Genomic DNA, 6,000 nt, shown 5'->3' on the forward strand with positions numbered 1-6,000 from the left:
TACAATTATATATTTGGTCCTATTCTGCAACATAAACAGGAGGGAAGCCTTCCGGAGCAGTGTTAAAAATAGATTATCCACTACAAACTGGCACACTGGCCACTGTTTGATTAAAAGCAACTATTTCTGCTAAATGGATACACTTTATCCAAGATCTTTCAGATTTCTCTTTGTTTTACACCCTACCTTCCCCTAACCCAGTTTTACCAACTTAAAATGCCCTCTTTTTTTACAATAATCTAAATTCTCTCTTGATAAAATCTGGCAGTTTCAGCTCTGCCAATAGCAATCTACACCTAAATGACAGAGATTAACTTTATTTCAAATCCTCGCTTTCCTTCAGTTTTATCTCCCTCTTCCCGTGCCGCTCTCCCTTGGACTTCAAAGCAGCTTTGTGGTTTGCCTTGCAGAAAATCAATGGCTGGGAGATGAAAAGCAGCCTTGTTTATCTCTGCCTCCGGAAGGTCATTTTCCTCAGTAGCATCTGTGTGGGAGCTACTTTCCCTTGCAGAGGAGAGATGCAGATAGATTATACCCAGAAACCAGTATAAGAGGAGAGCGGTGCCCATTTTAAATGGGTGAGATCACATCAAAACACAAATGTATTCAAAATAGGAAGGAGAGTTTGGGAGTACTGGTATAAATTTAGATGTGACTCTGGTTTTTCTTTTTAACTATGTCTGGATGTTTTGTAGAGAACAAAACTATGTAGTTTATCCCATTCTTTTAATAGGCACCTGAGGAGTGACTTGAACTTAGCAGGCTTTAAGGATGTGACTAATGAAGAGCATTAATCAAGGGATGTGGGTAGCTGTTTGTGCATAAATAAGTAGAAGCATTGTTTTCCTGCTGCTTATATGACCAGAGCTGTTGTCCCAGCTTAGCCAACTTGTACATCATCCAACAGTCTCTTTTCAAACAGCGACGATACGCTCTAACCCAACCCTAGCATACACATTGCTTAGCTCCCGATGTTCTTTATATTCCAAAGATGTTTCTTGAACATCTTCTCTTGGGAAAAGAGACCTTAAAAAAAAAAAAAAAAAAAAAGGAAAGGAAAGAAAAGAAAAGAAAAAAACACATACATTCCCTGAGGCTCTCAAGTCCAAGTACGCTCTGAGGTCCCAGAGTGGATGGCTCATGCTTCCAATGTTGGTCTGTGATGTAGCTCCTGGGTTATGTCAGATAGTAAAGTTGTGGTCTTCTTTGATGGTATTAAAGCCGGGGACCTAAAAATTCCTGCCAGTCACCCCCTCCCCACCAAGCTCCGGAATAAAATTTACATACCAGGGATAGCAACAAGTGCAAAACAAAGTAACAATTTATGGCTGGGCCAGGGACCACTACTTCAGAGCTTTTGTAAAGGTGAGTTAAAGCACACAGCTTAAACTCAAGACCTGTGGAGTATATTCTGTGTTCCAAGGCAGAGTCTATATCTTAGGGGCGCCTGGGTGGCTCAATCAGTTAAGCATCTGCCTTCAGTTCAAGTCATGAACCCAGTGTCCTGGGTTGGACCTCCGTGTTGGGCTCCCTGCTCAGCAGAGAGTCCGCTTCTCCCTCTCCTTCTGCTACCTCCCCCTATCCCACTCGTGCTCTATCTCGTTCTCTCTCAAATAAATAAATAAACAAATAAATAATCTTTTTAAAAAAAAGAATCTAAACCTTAGGATCCCATTTTGTAATTTATTACATGGTATGGAAACTAAGACAAAAGACCAGTAAGGTTAAGCAATGCCTGGGTGGCTCAGTCAGTTAAGCATCTGCCTTTGGCTCAGGTCATGATCCCAGGGTCCAGGATCAAGTCCCTCATTGGGCTCCCTGCTCAGCGGGAAGTCTGCTTCTGCCTCTGCCTACTGCTCCCCATGCTTGTGATCTCTCTCTGACAAATAAATAAATCTTAAAAAAGAAAAAAAAAAAAAAAGACCAGTAAGGTTAAGTATGCACATAAACAGATAACAACAAAAAAGGCCAGCTACATAAAGGGGCATTATCTCAGTTTACCCATTGCAACCACTTGCAATGGAAGTAATAGAAGGACAAAACTCTTAAAATAGAGTACCCCTGCTCTATTTGGCAGGGTTTTCCAGAGAAACAGGGTCTGGCTCCCACAATTTCGGAAGCTGGCGAGCCCCAGGATCTGCAGGGTCAGCTGGTAGTATGGAGACCCAGGAGAGCTGAAGGTGTGGTTCCAGTCCAAAGGCCAGCAGCTTCCAGATCCAGAAAGAGCCAGCTCTCTGCAAGACCAAAGACAGGAAAATGTTGATGTCCTCGTTCTGAGGGCCATTAAACATTGGGGGAGAGTCAGTCTTTTGTTCTAGTCACACCTTCAACTGATTGCATTCAACTGATTGGATTCAGCACATTGGAGAAGGCAATCTTCCTATGAGTTCAAATGTTGATTTCATCTTAAAACAGCCTCGCAGACACACCCACGATAATGTTTCACTAAATATCTGGGCACCCTGTGACCCAGTCCAGTTGACACATAAAATTAACCATCACACCTGCCCATCAGTAGTGTAGCCCAAGCCAATGTTCTTGGAAAAGATGTATCAGATTAGTATTCCCTCCTTTTGTGCAGAGGAGCAAGGAAGGAATCTAAGCAAAATGTGAGTGGGGTTTTCCTTTCCTACATTTAGAACTCTATCCCCTTTCTAGATTTCTCTGAGGACAAAATGAGTAGCATTTTCATTTTGCTATTTCCCACAGAAACTAGGACACCTTCAGCAGAGAATTGGGTTTCAAGGAGAGTTTATTAACTGAATGAAGAGAATGACTGTTCACAACATACACAGCGTTAATCAACAATGATTAAGAGCCAGAGAGGTGCCCAGACTCTGGGATATGCAGTGGGTGATATTAAAGAGATAGCACACAGTATGACAGCTCTGTTAAAGGGGTTGGCGCATACGAAGGAATTTACAAAGGGAACGATGATATAACTGTGTGACATGGGCTGCAACTGTTCTGTGAGATCAGCAAGAGCTGGGCCTGGTAGTAAGACCACTTCTCAAAGTGGGGACTTTTGCGCTTTGGACCTAGACACCTTGCCACCTATTGAATGTGTCACTTTGGACAAGTTATTCTGCTTCCTCCAGCCCCAGTTTCCTTATCTCTTAAATAGGATTGGCCAGTGCCTGCTTTGCAGGGTCGGTATGAGAACCAAAGACTAAAATCATTATAAGGCATATAATGTTTAGCATACAGAGCACATAAAAATAGAGGCAGCTATTTTTATACTTTTTATTGTTAACCTACCAAAGGAGAGCTTTTCACCTTGCTATTGGTTTGCCCTTAAAACCACAGTCAATCTCACAATGGCTCCATGCTTGAGGTCTTTTTCCACCCATTACGTGGGAATTAACTAGCCAAGACAGAAAAAGCTCTAAGACTTGCAGCAGGCGAGATGAAGAGTCAGAGAGGAAGAAGGGCACAGAGCCCTTCCCTTTCGAGGCTAACCCTAAAATGAGGGCCACGGGGAGGGCCGTGACCGTGTACCAGCCATGAGCTGGGTGCTATGGAATTTGGAGCAATTCTTGCTGATCTTTAGGGAAATGGCACCTGTTTGCTTGGATTATGTGCCAAATGTCCCGAGAGCCAGCAGGCACTGGAAGAAACACGGCAGGAGCCAGCTGCTGCTGCCACCCCACTGAACCTTTACAGAAAATTGACCCAACGCTGTGACATCGTGCAATCCCTCCCTGATGAGCTACCGCCCTCACTCTGACTTCTTCATTTTCAAAGGTTCTATTTTGAGTCAGTTGTATGGAGCAGCAAGCTGAGATCCCCTTTAAGCCTCTGTCTGTCGCCAACATGTTCTCTTGCCTTTGTCCTTAATGGGCATCCATTTCCTGAAAGCACAGCAAGCTCGTTCTGCGGTGGCCTGTGGTGATGGCAGGCTTCCCCTCCGAGGGGGGTTTGATCTTGATGCGCAGACGGGGACGTGGCTCTGATGCCGCTGAGCGCACAATGCCACGACAATCTTTCCTCTGCCGGTTAATTATCGATTTTAGTAATAAGAGACTTGAACTATCTGAGGATTCATGGCCTCAGACGAGAAGAAAGAAATTCTAATTCATGAGAGTGTTGCTCCCCTCTCTGTATCTCTTCTAGAAGCAGCCTAATTACTTAACCTAAAAACAAGTGTGGGGAGGAAAAAGCAATAATTCCTTGGAACAAGTTTTCTATTAGGACTTATAATTGTAAAAACTACCTTAAACACCTACACTAAATAAACACCCACACTAAATAAAATTAGGATTAAAACACAGCAGGTTGATGGCTCATCTTTATTTTTTACTGCCGCTCTGTATTTTTTCCTTAAGGGAAAGTCCTGAGTGATCGTATGGCAACTTCGCGGTCCCAAGGACACTTTTCCATGTTTCAATGCCTTTGTACTGTTGGAAGCGGGGTGACCGCGCATTTTGCCCTGAGAGTTTGCTCTAATGCGGTGTGTTAGAACAGCATGGGGGGCCGCAGAGAGTCTTTAGTTGGGGACTTGGCGTTTCTCTTCCTGGTTGACCTGAGACATTCAGTTTGACTCGCTGAGCCTTGGCATCCATATCTGTAAAGTGGATCTCATAATCATGTGCGCTTCACAGGGCTATGGTGAAGATACACAGGATAATGTATCTATCACAGTGCCTGGCACACAGGGAAGATTCAACCCATGAGCCAGTTAATATTACCAATTATATAAAACACCCTATCCCATGCTGCTGCCTGCCTTTTTAAAATTCTTGTGCCATGGAAAGGCAAGCAATGGTGAAATTAGGCAAACAAGATGCATTTCTTGGCTAGTAGAGATCGCTTCCTTTATTCATCGTGTCTCAGGTCCAGGATGGGCCGGGAAATACAAAGAAAATGGAGAAGCTGCCAGCTGTGTTCTGGAGAAATTAGAGGATGACCACAGAGGGGTGAGTCACGATGCAGAGGGAAGCACACCCAGGTTGGCTGGGGAGGCCGGGAGACCCTTTAGCTAACACCTAATGAGGAGTAGGCCTTTTACTCTGGGTTGAAGAGCAGGAGGGCATTTCAGACACCAGAAAGTAAATGTCCAGCCCCTAGAAGAGGAGAGGAAGCAGAAATTCAGGGGAGGTAAAAGTAGCGGAGAAGGCATGAGGAGGCAAATGGCCCTGCCCAGAACTTCCAGGCCCTGTGCAAGAACACAGATGGAAGCCCTCGTTCTGAACTTGTGCACACAGAATCCCAGGGTTCTGGCTTTCTGGATGGGTGCCAAGGGGGTGGGCAGGATGTAAACACAAGTTCTGTATATCCTTCTGGTCCCCAGGGAAAGACCAGAAGAGGGAGGGCTAAGGGGATGTGAGTGGGGGGGGCATGGACTAAAGCATGGAGCAGAAGCCAGAGCAGTGGCCATTAGAGAATTCCGACCAGCAGCATAATCTGAGAGACTGCAAATGTTAGACACGTCATTCTTACAGGAAAGAGGAGGGTTGGTTGGAGGAGGGAAGACCTGGGGCAGGCAGTCCAGTAAGGCTTCTGTCCTGCGGCAGAGGGAAAGATGGCAAGTTGAGGGGCCTAAGTGTCCGAAAAAACTGAAATGGAAGAAGAAAGAAAGAAGATACCAAGGATATAGAATCATCAGGACTTAGTAATTTTTAGAAAAATGTCTGTGTGGTGGGTGAGGAAACAGTAAGGAAGATAGAGAAATCTAGGTTGGTGACCCGGTTTGGGGCTTCATCTAGAAGTAATGCTAACCAGGACGTGGAGTGGTAGGAAGAGGAGATTGGCTTCCCCTTTGGACTCAAACTCCCTAGGGGAAACCCAAATGGAGTTCCTTGGAAGGAAACCAGCTAAATGAGCCAAGGGCTTGGGATACAATCTAGGCTGGGCATTCAGGTTCGGGACCTTCAGCACACCGGTCGGGGTTGAAGCTGTGGATGTGGATGATGTTGGCGAGGGCGGATGTTAGTGAGATGAGGAAGCCGAACGCTGGGCCCTGGGCAATACCTCATGAGGGATGAGCAGAGAGAGGGGATG

This window comes from Mustela lutreola, chromosome 1 (assembly GCF_030435805.1).
Source record: "Mustela lutreola isolate mMusLut2 chromosome 1, mMusLut2.pri, whole genome shotgun sequence".
In the NCBI taxonomy this organism is placed as follows: domain Eukaryota; kingdom Metazoa; phylum Chordata; class Mammalia; order Carnivora; family Mustelidae; genus Mustela; species Mustela lutreola.